Source organism: Ixodes scapularis, unplaced genomic scaffold (assembly GCF_016920785.2).
Source record: "Ixodes scapularis isolate PalLabHiFi unplaced genomic scaffold, ASM1692078v2 PGA_scaffold2__306_contigs__length_199485367, whole genome shotgun sequence".
Taxonomy (NCBI): Eukaryota; Metazoa; Arthropoda; class Arachnida; order Ixodida; family Ixodidae; genus Ixodes; species Ixodes scapularis.
Window position 1 is genome coordinate 158,712,414 of NW_024609857.1, and position 22,130 is coordinate 158,734,543.

Genomic DNA, 22,130 nt, shown 5'->3' on the forward strand with positions numbered 1-22,130 from the left:
AGTTGTAAAACGGTGGAGCCGACACAAAGATGAGCTCTGCGCTGTCTGGATAGCTGTCGACCCACCTGAGCCCACGGGAAAGGGGTGCCGTCGAGGAGAACCCATTACACCCCAACCCGCGCTCCAGAAGCGCGTGCATATTCATGAGCAGAAGACAGGGCTGCGTCTCGCCCTAAGAGAACGCTCGCCAGGTGTTCTTCGGTTCCTCGTCCTTTTTACAAGAACGAACCGGAGACATGCAAATCAGGCAGTTCACAGTTGTGGCTCAATTTTTTTTTATTTTAGTTTTGTTGCGGCTTTTAGAACTCGAGAGTTTTGAACGGATGTGGAACGCCGACTAAGAGACAAAGAAAGAACAAAAAAAAAACGACCCAATCTGGAAGTAAATATAATCTAGAAAACTACCTTTAATATGAACACAAACCCGTTTTAGTAGAAGATTAACTGACGAGGGTCGTACTCGGTTCGGGGCATTCTAGTAAGGAATTTTACACACTTCGACGAATCTCTAGATTATATTGCGGACGTCTTTCGGTAATTCATTTATTTTAAATCGTCAATAAATTTATCCGTTTTAGCCGCTTCGATATTTCGCATAAACGTAATTGTTTTTTAGGCAGTGAAAAGTTAATAGTTAGCCCCAATTTGTGTCTGGTATCTCAGCTGTAGATGAGCAATTTAGCCAGTGCGATACAACCGCTAACCATGGGTTCTTTAACGTGCGCCACACGGTAGTGATACACGACCGCACACCGGTACGATGCTCATCCAGAACAAAACGGGCAGGGGTGGGGATTGAGCCCAGGATCCCTGGGTTCTGCAGCGGGAGCTCACTCTCCACACACTCTGAGCTCCGAGCAGACTCGGCCACCAATGCCCCCCCCCCCCTTTCCGCACACACACACACATTCCTTTCTTTTCATTTTTTTTTTTTTTTTTTTGGCATGAGGGAAGATTGGAAAATGGCAAGAAATAACAGTCACCAGAAACGAAAAAGGAGATGAGTACCGATATCGGGAAGAGCTCTGCGATTTTGTTCTGTTATTTTTCTACAGAGAATCATCGCATCGTTTATACTTCGAGCGATATGTCGTGTCTGTAATGTCGTGTCATGTTTCAAAATTCAAACAGACGAGAGTACCGTAACACGTGTTTCGATTCAAGCCCTGAATGCAGGAAACAAAATGTCGATTCCGAAATTATCGCTAGGTGATGTTTGCAATAAACAATCCCGCCCCACCGAGCTTCCTCAAAACGTAGTCACGTTTGATGGGTGTAGGAAAAAATGGCCCCGGAAAAATGGCCTCGAAACAAAAGTTACCCCGGTATAAACGGTCCAAAAAAATGACCCTGAAAAAAATTGGTCTCGAGTGCCAGGTACAAAAAGAAAAATTAGGCGGAGACACTTTAAAATACGTACGTGTAGGAATGCGAAATCATGCGTACACGCAGTGCGTTCCTACAAGCAGCGCGCCGTCTTCCTTTCGCAGACAGCGCTCCTGCGGTGACATCACGGTCCCCCCCTGCGCAGGCACGGCGAACTCCGCCGGCCTCACGATGGCCTCCGTGACCAGGCATCTGCGTTGCTGTGCTTTTTTTCTGTTTTATTTCTGACGGGGCATGAACAAAAGCGTTCGGTACAAAGTAGACATCTGACCATTTTCTTCTAAAAGCTTTTTTTTTTTTTTCGGAGCGCATGAAGGCGAGCTCCGGAAATGCCACGAGCTTGTGTCCCGGCACGAACTCTTGCCATTGACAGTGCTACGGCGTCATTTTGTTATCGGCTATTTCTCTGTCGTTCCAGAGAGCGCGTGCAGTGGGCATTGCGTAGTAAATACAATGGTCCTATATACTTAAGGAGCAAGTAAGTGTTCAAAGAGATATAACCTTGGAGGTACGTTTCCTCCTTAGACCTTTTAGGCACTGTGTAAAAAGGTTGCGCGTGCAATCGTTCTTGTAAATTTATTGTAAAAGAAAACACTCTTCTTGTTACAAAAAACGCCTGCGCTTCTCACGCGACAAACCCAGGTTCGATTCTCGCGGGCGGCGGGCGATCTTTTTCGAAGATTTTTTGCAACATGGGCGACGGACACCTTCGCCCTACTACGCCAACTACAACATCAACAGTGGACGTCGTTTCCGGTGGTGGGAACAGCCAATAACAGCCATCGCTGTAAAAATTAAAGCCTAGAAATAAAACGCTTGAGAGGAAAGCTTAAAAATACGTACCTTCTGACGTACACTTAGTGTATGCAGGATGTCCATTGAAATTGCGATCAAATAAGTTCAACAAGTCTCGGAAATAATCCTGATCGATTAAGACGATCGTCTCATACCTATACGAAGGGGGAGAAAAAAGACAATAGAACAAAGGCGTTTATGAGTGAGATAGATTACAGCGGGTATCATACACACACAAAAAAAAGATAAAATGTCTATATAAAAACACGAATTTGAAAAAGGTAAATAGTAAAAGATTACGCCCAAGTACTTGCCAGGAAAGGTGCGGAAAGGACGACTGAATGAGGCGTATGGGCTCCGACCACCGTACCCTCGGCACCCTTCTACAAAAAGAAACTATACAAATAAATAAAGACGCAAAAAGATACGTGGATCTATCGAATGTTAGAGTCGGCGGGTTTTAAGCTTCGGGGCTTCCGGATTAAGTGCCGGCTGTTGGGGAGAAACAGAAACCCCTGATTTCCGGGTCTGACGTCACCGAATAAAACCCTCATCCGGCACTTCCGCTCAGATCGCTACGAGTGGCAAGTTGGGCTGTAATCCTGACGATTCACACTACTTTCCACGCTGCAGGGGAAAGGAGCATAGACAGAAGACATCCTTATATGCAAAAGTACATCATTACATTGGTAGTATAATACTAATCTTCCGCTATTTGAGATTATGAATATTAATATAAAAGAGTTGCGTATAGTTTTATTTTAAGTTTTATTCGACAGTCACTAAATGTAATTAAAATAAATGGAGAGTGTTTTATTTATATCAGTCTTCCATAAATGTTATTATTGATATTACCTTTATGTCTAAAAAAATATCTTAAAGGTTTAATTCTTTTTTAAATTGTGTTGTACTTGCTGAAGGTTATTAGCGTACCGAGAAGATATATGACTTTAAATGTTAGAGCAAGTTAAGACATGTTTTCGTTCTATCGCTACAAGCGGAGTTCCAGCTCAGTGAGCTCAAGGTTCGGTATGATGTGTTCTTTTTTTTTTTTTTTTTTTTTTTTTAAGAAAAGACATATGAAACGCTATTCAGAGCTTTGTACAGTCCAATCGACTTATGACGATACCCGATATAACGATGTAGAGCTTATAACAATCAGTTTCTACTGTTTCTGAACTAGAAGTGATCAGTTTCTTGTCTAGATACGACAATCTGTTATAGCGATTGAATTTTCAGGTTTTATCATTGTCATTATAAGTGGATTGCACTGTAAACTTCTGTTCATAGCACCACCTCAGAGCGCGAGCAATCTGCTAGCCTCTTTCGTCACTACTGTTTGGCACAGAACAAACGAGCTTTCGCAAAAAATCAGAACATATTAACGCGACGTATTCTCAAGCTCGCTTTGTACAGTGTGTTTAAGATAACATGTGCCCAGAGTTTTAAAAAGAAAAAAAGTATTGTGCTTACTGTGTGTGGAATTAACGCAGAATTCTTCAGAATCTCTCTTAACTAGTCAATATATATACATATATATATATATATATATATATATATTTATTTATTTATTTATTGTGCGATGTGCCAAATTGGTGATTTAACGCAAATGAGTTAACTAACTTTTTTTTAATCTTAATTTGTGCGCAAATCCCCAAATACAAATACGTTTTTATTAATAGCCGTTTTGCATATAAATCTTTCTTTCTTTTAAGATAGAGCGCGAGATTGGGACAAATTTCTCGTGGCTACCCACTAGAAAACTGTGATTTTAGTGCCTCGGTGATGTGGGATTCGCATAAATCTCGCGCGATTTTGTTGAAGCTCGGAAACTTAGAATCGCGAGTGGTACTTTGCTGGAAACTACGCGACAGGATGTTTATCAACACGTTCTACAGACTTTGTACTGGAAGGATGGCACGTAAATAATATTTATCGAGTTATCTAATTAATTTGCGCTAATGAAATAATTTGTGGCACTCCAAAACATGCCTTGATCTTGTCAATAGGACTGTGAACAATTCCGCGTTGGTTCGACACGAATAGCGTGCAACAGTTTTTTTTTTTTCTAAAGTTTTGAATTTAAACATTTTGTAAATCTGTTTATATATTTGCTGCTCGGATCTGTTTATATATTTTCTGTTTTTTTCTTTTACCGTTTTTATTTTAATTGCTTTATTTACTTTTTTCATCGGGTTTCCTTTTGGGGTGTTCAGTTTCGGTCTTTGGTTATATTTTAGGGAACAGAAAAAAGACATTTCTCAACACAGATGCTAACCATTTCCTGTTATCCGTAAAAAAAAAAAAAAAAAATTTAAAATGGCACTTTCACGATCCAGCCTAAACTGGGCTTAAAAAAAAATATCAATCATAGAAAGAAAAAAAGAAAAAAAAACTGCTGCATAGTTCGCTGAAAACAGCTTTTTCTTCTTTTTTTTTTTGTAAGGGGGGGGGGGGGGTGCAAGCGTCCGCTCAACTCCAACTCATTCTTGTGAACACAGACACTCTCGGGACACAAATCAAAACATGTCAAAAAAAGCCAAAAGATGTTTTTTTTCCCTCCCTTAGAGCAGCGCACCAGACGGTAGCCGGCTAACGAAAACCAGCGACAATCTCAGCGACTAAAAGCCTGTCAAAAAATGTGATAGAAATAAACGAGCTTTTTTTTCCGCCTGGTTCGCGCTTCTGCAAGGGTTAATGTTCGGGAACAAAAAAAAATGTTTCCTTTTAACAACAGACCTTTTTTTTTTTTATTCTTTTTAAGGGACTTATTTTCTACAAGCGGCGTGACCTTGGCGGGCTGTTAGGATCACCCCCCTCCCCTCCCTCTTTATTTTTTTGTTCTCCGTCGTCTGGCTTTCGTAGGGCTATCAATGCCCCCTCGGGGCACGCGGTTACCGATTCAAAGGGTTACTGCCGTTCCAAACCTCCGAATAGCCTTTGGAACGGAGTGGTGTCTTCAAACGGAAGCCGACCGCGCTCCAGGACGAACCTAATGTATCGAACGACGTTGTAAATCAGACGTGTTGACGGAACTTCAAAGTGAACGAGACAGTAGCTGCGACATTCGGAAGCGTCTGGTATAGCAACGCTTCCAGCTTTTACACTTTACCGTCTGGTTGTATTATATATACCTAGCGCCCGCTGAAAAAGGCAAAAGGTCGGTGCACCGAGCTCGACAAAACGACACGCATACGCGGTAATGCCTGTGATGATGCGACATGGTTGGAATGCTAGAACTGCCGTATTACGCGAAGGACATTCTTTAAACCCCCCCCTTCACACGCGTTTGTCAGCCGGTTTTTGCCCATCTTCGTTGGACATTTGATGTTACCAATCATGCTTCAGCACGATTCATGATTCGAAGCATTAAAGGAACCCAGGCTAAAAAAGAAAACTCCCGCGTTTCAATCGAGCGCGTGTTTTTCTATCGCACATGTGTTTCACTGCGCCCACCGAACAAGCAAAACACGTTTGTTTCAGATATCTCTTTTCGCGGCAATGTAATGATATAAACCTCCATTGAGAGCCTAAAGAATCAGCTGACCTCACTGAAATCTTGAATGTGCACTCCGATGTTGGATCACGTAATTGCACGTATTCGCAACTCCAGCACACTAGTTATAAACAAGTTCGCGTTTGCCCACACAGGGTGTGCGCTGTTCGTGCGCAGAAACCAGATTCGCCCGATGCGATGCATCTACGCATGCGCAATGCAGACAGCGGCGCCACCACAGCGGCGTGACGTCAGATGGTTGAGTTGGTCTATTCGCAACGCCAACACCCTATAGATGGCTGGCCGGTAGTTCCAACATGGCGGAAGAGGCGAAGATAGATTTTCCGTGCGCTTGCTCGCTAACGCTGGTCAGTGTGCTTAAATTAATTTACTTGGCTACGAATGCGAAACGGTCAGGAGAGGAGCATATTACAGGTGACGGAGATGTTGACGTACACAAAAAAAAAAAACATGTTTTTTTCGTTTTTTTTTTTTTTTTTTTTAGAAGTTGCGGAAACATGACAGCATTGTTGAGGCTTTCTGGAAGGCGAGCATGTTTTGGGTGCCGGTCACACTGTTCTGTGTGGAAGAATATCTTTGTACGTAGTGAGAATATCGTGGTGTTTGCGCTGTAGAAGGTCACCAGTGCTCTAAAACATGAGTCACTCATGGTGACCGTCAAGGTCCCGTAGAGCAGCGTTCACAGTATTGATGTCTGTGTCAGAGGCACACAGCTCACTGCACACCTTCGCTGTTTTAGTGTATCGCAACACGTGTTCAACCTACGCCATGGTTCCCAGTAGGCAGTTTTAGCATAGCGTCGAGGCATTGCGACCGGAAGTTCGCTCTGCACTTTTAATGCATTATTTCCAGCGCACGTCAGGAGCGTTGCCGTGCCTACTGTAGCATGCGGTAACGCTATGTAAGAACTGGCTAATAATGCCATCGGCGAGTTTGGAGGTTTTATTTATTACCCTGTCAAATTAAATACTAAAATGTACAGTATACTACACCTGTACGTACCGTGTGACTAGCATTGTCGAGACCTGTCTCATCAAAACTGCCCGTTCTGAGCACACCTCATGATCGGCACACAGACACGCTTAAATATGGTATACAAGCATTTCTTTATTTGCCGCTGTAATTATTAGGAGGCGGGTACACGCAGTTCCATCCTTTGGAATCGTTTGGAGAAAACAGTCATGTTTTGTGTCACGAACTTTCGACGCGTAAAGTGCGAACCCATTCCCGATGTATATCGCTCGATATACCGTTACACGGGCAGTTCTCCATTTCTGAGGGAGACCTGGGAAACTCTATCTAACACCTTTAACCGAGGAGACGATGCCAAGCCTTAAGGTCACCGCGTCATGGAAACTTCGAGTCTCCGGAGATATATATATATATTTTTTTTTCTTAAATAAACGTATTCACCACCACCACCCCTACTTTGTGGAAATAATGAACGTTTCGTAGATTGTGCACTAGGTCTTTACACTACTAAAGGGTGCTTTTGCCGTCACGTTGAGCACAGATTGCGCTGGCGACCTCAGGACCCGAAATCCACGGCGTATGCGATGTAAAAAAAAGTTACTAGTGAAATTAGACATCCCGGTTCCTCTGCGCAACGCTGTTGCAAAGCGAAACAAAACAGTTGCTATATTAACGCAATCGTTTTTTTTTATTTTTGTTTTTTTTACGTGGAATTTGGGAACATGTTGAGCAGAACAGTAGAACACCATCCCCGCTCCCCAGGGTTCTTCGTTCGTCCACAAGAGGGCAAGCGGCGGGCTGTAGTGACGACGAATAGTTGTCGGGCTGATCGTTCCAAGATAGCGCAAGATACGGGGTGCAGATTCTCCAGGATTTCCCACGCCCCTACTCGCTGACGCCACTCAGTGTGCTAAAATGCATTGATTTTGCTGCAAATACAAGGCGGTCAGGGCATGAATATATCACGGGTGACGGAGACATTGGCATGCGTAAGGAAAGTGAGAATGCTGATGTTTAAAAGATGTGACGCGGAACACAACAGTCCCTAATTTAACGCACACGCGCTTTTTTTTTTTTTTTGTTAAATGTGCACGGTGCACGAAGACGCCGACCAGACCCCGAGCGGTAAAGGCAGCACCAAGCCCGATAGTTCCTGCCACCGTCTCCGTCGCCGTCCGCGCTCCTCCTGTTCTTCGTTCGTCCGCGAGAGGGCGAGCAACGAGCTGGAGTGTCGGACGGCTCGATTTCACCTCGAAGGGGTTCGAAGTTTGAACACAGTCACCTTCTGCAGGTTGTCGTCGTTAGCGGTGGTCTGGCAACTGGAAAAGTGAGGAGGAGGAGGAGGAAAAACTTTATTCAAGGAAAAGGCATGAGTGTCTTCTCTCTGGTCGGGAGCCCCTAGTCCAGGGCCCCGTTGGCCTCTGCTATCCGCTTAGCCCGAGAGATCAGCATTCGCTGGTCCTCGGGCTTTGCGCTAGACAGCGCAGCCTCCCAGGAGGTAAAGGATGGGTCAGGGATGGGAAGGATGCCTTGCCCCGGTGGAAAGGGGCAGGCCCAGGTAGAGTGGAAAAGGGAAGGTTCGGGGGATTGGCAGCCGGGACAGGTGCCCCGGTATCTGTTTGGGAAAAATAGATGCTTGTGGTACAAATTTGGGAAAGTGTGTGTTTGTATCTGTCGCCACTCAATCCCTTCCTGCCTAGATAGGTCCCTGTGCGGAGGGGGTAGTGTTCTACGCTGTGATCTGTAAAATGCCGTGATTTGATTGTACGTGTGAAGCGGTGTAGGCTCTGTGCGTAAGTTCGATGTGGTCATGTTGTGATTCTCCGGTGCCTCCCCTTCCCCATGCAACGCCCGGCCGGCTATTTCTCGGGCGAGTGCATCCGCACTCTCGTTGCCAGAGAGGGAGGTATGTCCAGGAGTCCAGACTATCTGGATTGCGGCTAGTGTGCTTTGATTAACTGTGTTTAGAATGTGTCCACTTCGTTGTGAGACGATGCATCGCGCGAACGCCCTGCACGCTGGCTGTGAATCAGTGATTATGGTACAGGTCTTGTCTGTGTTTTCAGTTTTACGCGAAATCTGTGCTACGGCTAATGCTATTGCCGCTTCTTCGGCCTCCGCGATCGATGTGGGAGCGGCGAGAGACGCTATCGCTTCACCTCGTCCAAGCGAGTCGCAGACGACTATGCACTTTGCCTCACGTGGGGAAGTGCACTCCCCAGCGTCAGTGTAACAGACGTCTGGGTCGTTTTGATATTTGAGCCTTAGGTAACGCGCGAGGCGTCTACCTGCATTAAGAGTGGGATGCATGTTCTTTGGTAGGGGCAAAACTCGTATTTTAGCCGCAATGCTCGGTGGGACAGATTTTAGCTGTATGCAGCCCTGTTCTTTATTAAGTGGTTTGTAGCCCAGCCTGGCTAAGAGATTTCTTCCAGGCTGTGTGTAGCTGAGTCTTGTACGCTGTCCAACAGCCTGAGCCTCAATCAGTTCTTCTATAGTATTGTGAATACCAAGTCGAAGAAGGCGCTGCGTGGATGTATGCTGAGGCAATCCAACCGCCGTTTTTATAGCAGTTCGGAGGATCGTATTGAGAGTGTCTATCTCTCTGCGTTTAAAGTTATGGAAAGGACAATGGTAGATAACTCTACTTACTAGAAGAGCCTGGACAATTCTCACGGTGTCGGCTTCTTTAAGCCCGCCACGTCCATTGCCCACCCTTCGTATGAGGTGGGCAATCTGCTGGCATTGCCTGCGAAGCATTTGCACGGTGAAGGATGCCTTGCCGTTGGACTGAATATGTAGGCCGAGTACCCTGAGTCTGTCGACTGTGGGTATCTTCTCTCCATTTAGATTTAAACAAATTTCATCTGCTTTACTGCAAGGTTTGCTTCTAATGAGTAGAAGCTCAGACTTGTCGGCGGCGCAAGTTAGTCCTGCTGCTTCTGCAACCTTCTGAGTGATTTCGACCGCCTCCTGAAGTCCATCCTGTATCTCACCATCCGAACCCTTGCTTTTCCAGATGGTGATGTCGTCTGCATACAGAGCATGCCTGACGTTAGGGATGGCCCCCAGCAGGGTCGGGAGACTTGAAATGGCTATATTAAAAAGAGTCGGTGAAAGGACGAAACCCTGTGGCGTTCCCCTCCCCGAGAGCTTGATGGGCTGGGAGCGAAGATCTCCCAGCCCTAGAGTAGCGGTCCTGTCCGTCAGAAACGCACGGACATAGTCGTAAGTTCTTTTGCCGCAGTGTGCTCTGGTCAAGCCCTCGAGAATGGCGTCGTGAGACACGTTGTCAAAAGCTCCTCTAAGGTCCAGTGCGAGTACCGCTCTCGTCTGCGTTCTTCCAGGAAAGTCTAGGATGTCCTCTTTGAGCTGTAGGAGGACGTCCGGTGCTGACAGATTTTGTCGAAACCCGAACATTGTGTCCCCAAGAAATCCGTTAGCTTCGAGATGGGATTGAAGGCGTCTGAGAACTATGTGTTCCAGAAGCTTACCTATACACGATGTTAGTGAAATGGGACGAAGGTTTTCTAGCGTGAGAGCCTTCCCAGGTTTCGGGATGAAGGTGATCTCGGCGTGCTTCCATTCCGGTGGGAGGACACCGGTACTCCATACCCTGTTAAAGTATGATGTGAGGGCCGAAACGGAGGCATCGTCCAGATTCCTGAGAATCCTGTACGTGACTCCGTCCTCTCCCGGAGCGCTACCCTTAGCGAAAAGTCGTTCGAAGTCAGTACACTCGAAGTGTACTGGAGTATACTAAAAGTATACTTTCAGTGCGGTCTTTGTGCTGATTGTATACTTTAAGTGTACTTAAAGTATACTTTCAGTAAAAATGGCGGTGGACTGAAAGTATACTGGTCAGTACAAAACTAGTACATGTAGTAGAATAGTAGTGCCCGCGGTAAAAAGTAGTTCAAAATGAGTATACAGAAAGTGCACTTAAGTATACTAAAAGTCTACTTTCAGTGCTTGCAGTCGGTGTACTCAAATTATAATGACGGGTATATATATATAAATATTGCGATTTTTAACATCAACACACTAAAAACGCGATAGATAGGCCGATGCCGTTTTCACAGAATATTTGTGGGGCTCGGTGGACATTAGATGAGTAAATAAACGTCACAGTACGTTGTCTAATTAGCTTCTTTAATTGACAGTGTAATTGACCATGTTGAATTTTCAATTTTAAAGGGGCTATGAATAAACTCTAGCCCAACTGAAACAATTTGCGAAAAGGTGACGAGTTTTGGGTTATTCATAGCTAAAACTCTGCCTTTCGTCGCCTGATTAAAAACAGCGCACTGGACAGAGCGCAGGATGCTATTCTTACGTATTCCCTTCAGTCGAGCCATTGGAAGTATGATGCTGGAGCATCCACCAAAGGCACGCTTTCAAAAGAGTGCAACTTCGTTCATGCTGAATGCGACAGCACTTTATGAGGGTTGTAACTTAACTAGAAAATTAAATAATGCATAGAACTCCAGTATGAGAAGTTCTCGCTAACACAAACAAACATGCCATCACCGATATGCCATGTCAAAACTGCTAATTTCACTCTCCACTTTGCCCGCCCCTGCCGCGCGTGGTTCTTGAATCGCGGGAAAAAGTGCGAAATTTGATAAATAAATATCTTAAAGCCCCTTGCTGTTTCGTAAATAGTTTTGATTGTGTTAGGCTCCAATAAAGACTGCCTCTAAAACAGCAATAATAAAAAAAAAGTAAATTTACGAATTTTAATTACTTAAAAAGATGTGGCCACGGTTATTCCCCCATGTAATGTCCGCCGAGTCGCACGACACACATGAAGAGTGCATCAACATGACATGAACCCCCAGTTTTCCTGAAACCAGTTGATTAAAAAAATATCACCGGGTATAGCTGATATAATGTGACAAAGGGATGCTTCATTTCTCATTTCACTGCAGACCACGTGGTCCAAAAGTTCCCCGGGGAAACGACCGGCACTGTCTGAGCATACTTACGTCGCAAATGCAACATGGACTTACGCCTAAAAAAAAAGCACAAATAGAAAAAATAGCTACATTGTACGCCACGGAAAGTAGCGTTATCTAACTTGTCAATAATTATTTTAGCTAGTCATTTCTACTATATTTATCAATTGAACAGTCTACTTTTATTGCAAAGATAGCTTTTATTTTCCCTGAGCTGTATTTGTTACCTTTATTGAAGAATAAAAGTTTACTGTTAAAAAACTGTTAGCACTTTTCGGAAGCTGGGCGATCGAGGGCAATCGCAACAAGTGTTTAATGCTGCTGATGAAAAAGCATGCACATGACTTTGTTTTCAAAGTGCACCGCCACTTGCGTGCTGCCTCATAGGTTAGTAGACAAATTACGTTTGCAGGATAATCCGGTGTTTTTGTAATGCAGGTCTCAGCGTAACTATACGCTGTTTCAGATATCTGCTTCCACAGCAATCAAAAGGACAGGAGGCAAAAGAAACCACGGCCAATAATGGGGACATAAGATCCTCCACCTTGCATGGTCGCATGCAGCGCAAATCAACTTCCAAACCGCGTAAGCGAAGTGATGTTATGAATGAAAGCTCGCTCTGAAATTGGCTGGAGAAATCGGCGCCTTTATGTAACAACCTCAAGCTTTCATCGAAAGTGTTTCATGGTGTAGATTTATCTTGCAAAACTCTAAGACATCTCAATTCACGTGAAAAGAGATTGACAATTGCAACAACGAACAACACCGTCGATCGAGATTTCCACACTGTAAAAAATCGACGTAAATTTAACATGACTTTCCCTCGTCAAAAAAGACAGGCACGCTCATTGTTTCAAAACACGAAGTTGCCCTCATTATTTATGTGCCGCGAGAGCCGATCCTTCCAGAAAAGCCGAAATCCCAGCGGTGCAAGCATGCGCTGATGAATCAAAATAGCCTTGGCGACAAGAAAGAAATTGCTTGAGATAGTTTCGGTTTTACACTGAAAAAGAAAACCGAAAGTTTAGATAAAACCTAAGATAGACTAAACGTTTTGTTAATTTTTTACGAATATAATAAAGTGACAATATTATTATTAATATATTGATTTGCTTAGTTTTGTCTTAAAAAAAAAAAGAACAAAAAGAAGAGACTTTTGAAAACTGCGCAAGACCATCCCTATTGCAATCAGCTTCCGTTCGGCCGCCGTTGGAGTTCCGGAGGGTTCGAGCATCGCTTCCTTTTTACGTTTTAGCCGTTTTAGCGGATATTTTAGATAGCTTACTTACGAATACCGTGTTCAATAATAGCAAGCGATTCGATTACTGAGAGCTGTGAGACACAGCGTCGCAAGTGGCGGACAGTCATGGCCGACTGGTGCAAGCGAAGGTGAGGAAGTTCCTTTTGTTTCTGCGAAGTGCGCCGCTGTTTCAAACTTTGTCTTGTACCGTGTGCTTGCTAAGCTATGCTTGACTCTCACTATGCTCTACCCGCTTTTATTTCGTTATTTGAAAAGAGCGTATCTTCAGAATTTATGGCTCTCTCCGCAGAGTGAGAAAGATTCGCGTGCGGCGGAACCGAGGGCCAGCCCAGGGCCTGTCCTGGGCGCCGTCCCTACGACGGTCGCCCGACGACGCTTTTGCGGAGCGTTCAAGTACAGTCTGACGGCAGTTCAAGCAATCACAGGTCATGCTCGTTCTGGACGTGTGGTCCCAACAGTCCCTCGCCAACGATTTGTTTCATAAAGCGGGAGCGAGAAAAACGTTACAAGAGCGAACAGCATGATTTCTTGCCCGTGCTGATGCCTGTGCCGTAGAGACGGACGATCGCTTTGCGTATGCCGAAGCGGCACGCTTTCCAAGTTTGCGATTGTGTGTTGTGAATAAAGTGAGTATGGATGTCACGTTTTTTAGTGGCGGCAGAAGCCGCTACAAAAGGCAGAGTAGTTAAAAAAAGGAAAAGCATGAAAAAATGTTAAAAGGACCTGAATATTCGATGGAGTTGAAAGACTACCAACGTACCAACTCGCCCAGTTATTCTTTGTCAAAGAATAATAGCCAATACTAATAAATTAAATAAATGCCAACTTTTAATTGGTTAGAAATTTACAATTGATGCAGTACAGCCCTACCCTGCTCTAGTGCTTTTATGATATCAGATAATGTGTAAATATATAGGATAGTTCATAGCAACCATTTATGTCCGACCCATTATATTGAATTTTTTCTCTGAAAGCTCGAAGTTATATAAAAAAAAGTGCTTATCATAAATTAAGCCGCATCACTGAATGTGTAATAGCGTATGACTTGTATGTGTGTTCACAGCAAAAGAAAAGGAGGCACTAAGAAAATGCCAATCATTTTGTTTGCTCTGTGCTAGAGCTTCTTTCAGGTATCAGGTTTTCAGAAACGATATTGTCCGATTTTCATCGCCCTTTTGTCAGGATGAAGTTGTTACTATCTTGCCTTCCTCACATAGTGGTCCTTTGAGCGAATTATGTGATGTTATATCATAGAGTGGCATAGGGTAATTTTCTCTTCTCTTTTTACGCAGGATGTAATGGCATACCATCATCAAAAACGAGAGTGTACAGTGAGGCAGGCTCGGAAACTTGAATAAAATGATAAGTAGGATTTCAATTTCTGCCTTATCAATTACGCGAAGAACACTGACCAAAATTGTTATTTGCTACACATACATACTTTCAGTTGAAAAATGCAGTGCACCTCTTCTTTATGGCTTTTCTCACACAGTTTCAGAAGACGCCGGTACGTCATTCTCACGAGGAATAGAGCTGCCAAAGATTTCCTCGTTAATTTCCTGACTCATTTTTAAGAGTGCATCTCCCGATGGTGGCGCCTCTGCATTATCATCATCAATTGAGTTGTCAACGGCGTTTCTTAACATTTCACGAGAATGGAGCTGTATGAGATGAAATTTCACAGGTTGGAATACAGCCGTTCAAAGAAACACCTTTGAAAAGTCAGCTTTTTAAATGCAGGCGCCGATTTGTCTGGTCAATTTGAGACCGTTCTTTCCATTCAGAACGCCCGACATACACGGCGTCCCAGATAACTTGCACCATACTTAAAAAAAAAACACCGGAGGGCTCTGCAGGAGTGAAATCAACTGTCGTTAGCAAGTGTCTTGAGAAAGTGCACAGATTTTTTTAATGCGCCTGGTTATGTAAATAACTAAGATTATTGAGCTAACTTTTCAAATATTCTTTTAAGGGCCAAGATATCAATTGTAAAGTTGCAGGGCGCATTGAGAAACACCCAATTAAAGTGTTTGAAACATAATACGTTTTCGTGCTTTTTTCCGGCCTTCTAAGAACGCACATTCGCGGCGCGCTCGCACGCCGCGATTGGGGAAGCGAGTTGTCACGCGGTATTTTTTTGTATTTCGCGGGCGTTTTTTTGAAGGCTGGGGAAAAGGAGCATGCAAAGTGCACCGTGTTGAAAATGGTTTAATTGGGTGTTAATGCGCTCTACAACTTTCCATTCCACACCTCGGCTTTTAAACGAAGGTTTCAAAAGTTAGCTTGTTACTCTTAATTAAATAAATAGGCGCACTAAAACAATTTCGTGCACTTTCGCAAGAGACTTTCTAACAGTGTACAGTTGGTTTCACTCCCGGAGAACGCTCCGTTTTTTTGTTTTTTTTTTTAAAGTTTGGTGCAAGTTATCTGGGACACTCCGCATATATGTACTAATAGTGTACATTTAGTACACTGAAAGCATACATGAAGTGTACTAAACGTGCACTTATAGTATGCTAAAAGTACACTCGAGGTGCACTAATGTTATACTACATATGTGCTTGGGTTGTACTAAAGGTATACTATTTTGTTTCATAAAAGTGTGAAACTAGTACGATTTCAGTACATACCCTAAGTTCACTATTAGTATACTTTCAGTATACTTTCAGTATACTGATTTTGAACGACTTTTCGCTAAGGGTATTGCGGGTTAGGCCAGTGAGTATTCCCCTAACTTCGTATTCAGATATGTCCTGATCCAGCGGATGGTCTGCTTCTTCGTGGGGATATGGGCGGTAGTTTGGTCTGGGCCCGGATGCGATGTAACGTTCCTTTAGGAACTCCCACAAGGCGTTCTCCCCGTTGTGTGCCGTTTGATGAACAAGTTTTATTATAGCCTTGTTGGTTTCGGTCCTAGCCTTTGTGGGGTCAAGCAGACTCTTGAGCAGACTCCAGGTCTGCCTAGTTCCTAGGGTACCTTGTAGTTTGTCCCATAGTTTATGCCAATTAGATTGGGTCAGCTCCTCTGCATAACGCTCGGCTTCTTGGGTAATTTTGGCTATGCGAATTTTTAGCTTCCGATTATGTTTCTGTCTTCTCCATGTTTTAGTTAGGCCACGACGGGCTTCCCATAGATGGAGAAGATGCGGGTCAACGACGGGCGCCTTGTCCGTCGTCTGAACTGTCTTGGTTACTCTGTGAATGTCGGCGTGGAGTTTTCTTACCCATTGTGCCAATGGTACGTTTTCATCTATCTCTTCGGCGTTTGTCTGAGCCCTGAGCTGGCGGAACGAGTCCCAGTTGACCAACCGCAGGGCCTTCTTGTGTCTACGATGAGCCTGCACTGGAACTTGAATTTGAATGATAAAATTATCGCTGCCCAGACTCTCCTGGAGGTTGGTCCACGTGCACGGGCCTCTCGCTCTGGCGAGGGAGAGGTCCGGGCACGTGTCGCGGCTCGCGCTGTTTCCTACCCTCGTGGGCTGGTCCGGCTCGTTGAGGAGCGTAAGCTGATTTCTGTCTATGGCCGTGGCTAGTTTTCGTCCCTTCACCGACTCTTGATAATATCCCCATGCCGGGTGGGCCGCGTTCAGATCCCCTACTATGAGAAGCGTATTCTCGCTCGGTTTGGTTAAGGCGATAGCGTCTCTAAAAATCGCGTCAAATGTGTCTTTTCTCGCCCTCGGTGAACTGTACAAATTAAGGACGAAAAGACTGCTCTGTCCGCTTTTCTGCGGGAGCAGCTCGAGAAAGACATATGGTATGCCAGTGACCCTTTCTAACTGATGTGGAACGAACGGTAGATGTTTGGCTACGAGAGTGGCTACCCTCGGAGGTACGCCCTCGTGTTCCGGTTTTGAAGCACAAGTCACGTATCCCGAGAGTGCCGGTGTACACGCGGTTTCCTGCATCGCGATAACTTCGGGTTTTTCGTCGAGTGTGGCGAGGAACTGCGTGAGCGCCCCGCGCTTGCGCCGATAGCCCCTGCAGTTCCACTGCCAAACGCGTATGTTACTGGGTGGGCGTTTGCGGAGGACCAGGTGGTCCGCCGCTCTGACCCTGTTACTGTCCCGTTCCATTGTGTTGTTCCTGAGTAAAGTTCTGGGGATGGTTCTGGGATATGCTTAAGTGCGTAACTGGGGGAGACCCTGTTCCGGACGAGCGGTGTCCCGCTGCCTTGAGGCTCTTTACCCCGAGCCTGTGTCGAGGCATCGCGGAGAGAATGTCTCGAACCAGCTCAGGGAGTTGGGCTCTATTTTCCTTAAGGATTTGTCTACGGGCGTTATCTATGCCAGTCTGCATGTCCCCTTTGAGTGTAGTGGTCATGTGATCCAGTTCCTTGCTAATACCAAGTCTGGCTTCGGCGATCTGTTTGGCTACTTCGCGTTTAAGTTCTTCGCTGAGACGGAGTGGCTCAGGTCTAGATTTTTTAAGCTCCTCCCTAGATCTCTGCATCTCCTCCCTAATCATGCGGAGTTCATCTCGATAGCTCTGCATTTCCGCCCTGAGTTCACGCCTCAAGGTATCCAGGAAGGAAGTGTCGGTGGCACAAGGATTGCTTTCAATGAACGTGTGCTGAGTGTTTTGTTTGTGTGTGTGGTGTTGTGTCCTAACGCTGGATCTAGGAGCGGGAGAAGGGGGGCATGCGGGGAATTGGGAGGGAGTGGGAGGCTGCTGCCCTGTCCAGCTTACCTTCGGGGCCTCTGGACCGGGGCTCCTTGATTTTCGGGTTTCAGCTTCCTGCGCCGACCGTTGTTGCTGCATCCTCCGTCTCGACCGGGATCGGGCTCGGCTGCGGGAGCGAGATCTCGCCTTGGATCTGCTCCGGGCCCGCTTGGATCCGGAGCGGGTGTCTGAACCTTGAGGGCCTGTCGACGTTGGGCTGCTGTCGAGTGCTTCAGAGGCCGGCAGAGCGTACGGGTTTTGGTTCGCCCATCCCCTCGTTGGTAGTCGTGGCCACTGCTCCTCGGGAAGTACAGCCTGGGTCGCTTGCCCGGGTTGAAGCGGTGAAGCCACGTGCTGGGGCCGTTGACTTCCCTGCTGATGGCGGCCATGTTGTTGTTGCTGCAGGTACTTCTGAACGCGTGACTTGTTGTACGGAGCTCGCTGCCTTGCGGGGGGCGCCCCATCGAGGGTCCGTAGCCGGGTGAGCCCCGCAACAATTCACGCACTTCGCTTCGCATTCGTGCGAATCCATGGCACTGCCTTCAGTTCCACACTTCGGGCATCGTTGCTTTTCAGGCTGAGGGCACACGTCCTCTCGGTGTCCTAGTCCTAGGCACTTAGTGCAGACTTGTTTTTTGGGTCTGTAGACCCTGCACTCAAATTCGCCGCCATCGATATACACTAGGCGGGGAACCCTGAGTCCGTGAAAAGTGATGATGGCTGAGGTTGTACTACCCATCATTCGAGCGTTCAGGACTATGTAGTTGGTGTTCCGTGCGTTGAGTTCTTCAGTGAGCCACTCGGACGAGGGCCGAGATGTGAGGCCCGAGATGACCCCCTTACAGGAGTCGTCCGGCATGGCGGCGTAAGGTTTTACTCGGAACTGCTTTTCTCCGAGTGCGATGGAGGAGATATTGCAAAGCCGCTCCAACGTGTCGACACTTGGAGTGCTCACAACGGCCAAGTTCTGGTCCTTACGGAGCCTCGTCTTGATTTCCGCAGTCTCGAGAGGAGTGAGCTTCGCCGCCAACTTGATGGCTCGGTAGACTTGATCGGGGCCCCAAGCTCCGAGGTTCAGACCATCCAAGGGGCGGACGACCACTTTGTAATCCTCAATCGGTAGCGGTGGGAGCTGTCGCTTCTGCGGTTTCGACGTCTGGCGGGTTTTCGCGCCCGTTGGCATCTTGCCGGGGGGTGGTCGCTCGTCGTTCCGTCTAGATTATTCTAGAGTCTTCCGGTAGGCCTGGTTTTGAAGTCTTTGTTGTTTCCGGCTAAGTATCTTGATCCAGGGCGGAAAGTTTGTCTCCTCTGCTGACTGCGGCTCGTCATTACCGGGGGTATTATTGGTATGGACTTCGCCCTGCACCTCGTCCATATCCTCGAGTTCGGGCATGGTGTTTCCATCAGTCTCTTGATTTCCGATTGCCTGTCCAGTCGGCTCCATGCATGGGTAGCCCGGGGGGTGGGGTAGGGACCCCCGGACGCCCACTCGAAGGCGAAGAGCGCCGCCGGCGCGCCGGTGAAGTAGGCTTCGCTGGGTATAGCTACTTTTCCCCGCGTTCTAGTGGTTTTGGTCAAAACTGGTGAAAATTTGGCTCACCCAGTCAAAGGTTGCTTCCGGGGGTCCGCAGCGGTGAGGACTTTCGGTGGAAGTAGTTTTTGCCCGGTCCTCCGGGTATCTGCAAACCGGCACTTCTTCCAGTGCAGGCGCCGCTATCACTTTGATAATAAAATGATAGGCGGGCGGGAGCTCGGCGCAGCACGTCTATCTCCCTCGAGCTGCCGGAGCGAAAAAAACTGGAAAAGTGAGTAACCTGAGTAGATTGACTATTTACGGTAGAATATCGCACTGTCATTACACTAATTAGAAACAAGCCTGGGCGTGAGATCCAACCCCTCCTGAATCTCAAAGTGGTATTGTATACAAAGCGAACTGTCAGGACTGTGACAAGTGTTACATCAGAGAAGCTGGCCGCAAACGGAGTACCCGCCTCAAAGAGCACAAAAGAGACGTGGAGAAGGCAACACATGCCACAAGATTAAAAACTGAACTGGTGGACCATTGTTGAACGACTGGTCACACTTTTGACCTTGCGAATGCTGTGACCCTGGCACGCGAACAACGGTGGGGCCCCAGAAGATTTCTGGAATCATGGCGTATTCGCAGTGACCCATCCGCCTGCAATTCTAACCGTGGCCCCCTCCCCGACGTGTACACCGACAACCTGAAATAACTTTTCATTTAACTTCCCATCCACGACGGAAGTAAAAGAGGTTGAAGCGATTGCAGACGATGATAATGTCTCCCGTATGCCATGGACGAAGAAGTCGGTAGAACCAGCGCTACGGATGAAGAGAAGGAAGAAGAAGCGTTGGATTGCTGGTAGCTAGTCGGGTGTTCCCAGGCCGCACTGATGATGTCTCCCGCATAGGACACGAAACGTCTGATAAATTGTTGGTGTTGTTATGCAAGTCGGAGGTATTTGTTCTTAAACATGAATCCCGGCTTTTGGAACATTTTTGCTGTCATTACACGTTGAAAAACTGATATACATGCCTAATTTCCACATTCCGACGGCTTTTTTTTTTTTTTTTGCGTTTTAAGTCTGTGTAGCTTGCTTTGCAAAAAAAAATATTAAAAGCAATATTTTATATTGTAAAACGTTTATTAGCAGAAAATTCATTTTTGTTGAGTTAAATATCAGTGTTCTACAGAAGCACACAAACAATGCGTCGTCCAGCCTTCTTTTAATATGCATTTATTTATTTTTTATAATACCTCCGGTGTCTAGGGCGCGTTACAAGTTGAGCAAATGACTAAACAACAACTATAAAATCATTATAAGTAGGAGTAAAACGCAGTGCCTGAACACTTACGCAAAAATAGTTAGTAATAACACTCTTTTCTAAAAGCACCTGAGACTGAGGGGAAAACAAGAATAATCCAAAGTTCAAGAAAAAAAAAGAACAAAATGTCTTCTGTCAGAATAACCAAATTTCTGTCATTGTGTTTTTCTTCTTTTTTTTTTTTTTTTTTTTGCCCCACTTTCGATTTTTGTGTTCTACACCAGCTCGCCTGCGCTACCGCTGCTTCATTATAAGGGCTGTTTGTTTGTTTGTTTGTTTGTTTGTTTGTTTGTTTGCTCGTTTGTTTTACAAATTTAACGATGGTATTGATATTAATTATGGGGATAACTGGCTTTACACTGACGATGTTCAAGGTAGGAATAAATCGTTACATACCGATGTTCCACAATGAGGAATGTCGACTTTGAGCGTACGATGGATGAGTGAATAAATGCAAACGGGGTCGAGGAGGCGTTTTTTTCTTGAGATAGGATGAGTATGATATATTTTCTGTAATAATATTATCGTACCGTCTCGATGACAGCATAAAAAAGCGCTCGCCAATACGAGGAGGAACGCCGACGGCCAGAACAGGCGAGACATAACTTGCAAACGCTAACCGCGTGGGTGACAAACAACGTAAACACCGAAGCAGCGCGGCCGCGTCGACGTCGCTTCAGAGGGTAGGATCTAGTAACACAACGATATAGTTTAGTCTCGGCAACTTCCGAGATCAAACTTCAAAGCGAGCATCAGAGGAGCGCTTACGCATCGTCGAGTCGAGTCAACACGACTTCTATGGAGCGTCCGACCGGCCCTCGCGCAATGCAAAATATGCCGTCTGGCTTCGTCTGTGCTTTGTCATATGACAACTCGCAGAGCTCAAACGGCAACGGTACGTGCGTCTTGTAGCTGGGAATCCTCCGACCTTACAGTTCAACTTGCACTGTTCTCAGATATACGTGAAATCAGGGTTGCGCGACCAGAGGTCACACGGTGCTAGACTTTCACCAAATGCAGCGCCCTCTTGCCGAAGCTGTCGGATGAACCTCGCACTGCCTGATTGGATCAATTTTTTTTTCAGGGTTTACTGGTTGGCGTTTTCTTGCCTGTAGATGAGGCAGAGATGCCGAAGTAATTAAATATGAATACAAAATAAATTTGAGACGGATATAAGACCGCATTCAGCAAATGCATTCAGGCGTTAAATAGGGGCAATCGTACAAGCCACGTACAAGCCTGCAGAAACTTCCATTGTGAACAAGCATTTCTCACAATTCAGCTCATAGATACTTTGGTGAGAATCTTAAGCGTATAGAACGTTTGAAGTTCCCCTTTTAAATCAAATCAAATCAAATCGTGTCTTGCGCCTGAATATACGGATGCAAATGAAAATACAGAGGAAAGTACGAATGCGGTAAGAATAGCAGTACGGCCGGAATAAGAAATGCTAAACGACAATTTGCAAATTCGAAGGTACGTTTTGAACTTAATCATTGCTGCCTGTTTAGCGAGTTGGTTCTGAATATTTGAAAACACGGCTGTCTATTAGCCCGACCAATGTTTTCAAATATTGAATTTACTCTGACGCATTAAAACTGTAATTGTGCTATGGCGGTGTTCTATTGGTTCTCATTATTAAGTATAGTTTGAATATGATTCAGTATTTATTTTAAGCCGTGACGCTGAGATTTGTTTTATCTGTGCACACTGCTGCTGAACTGTTCGG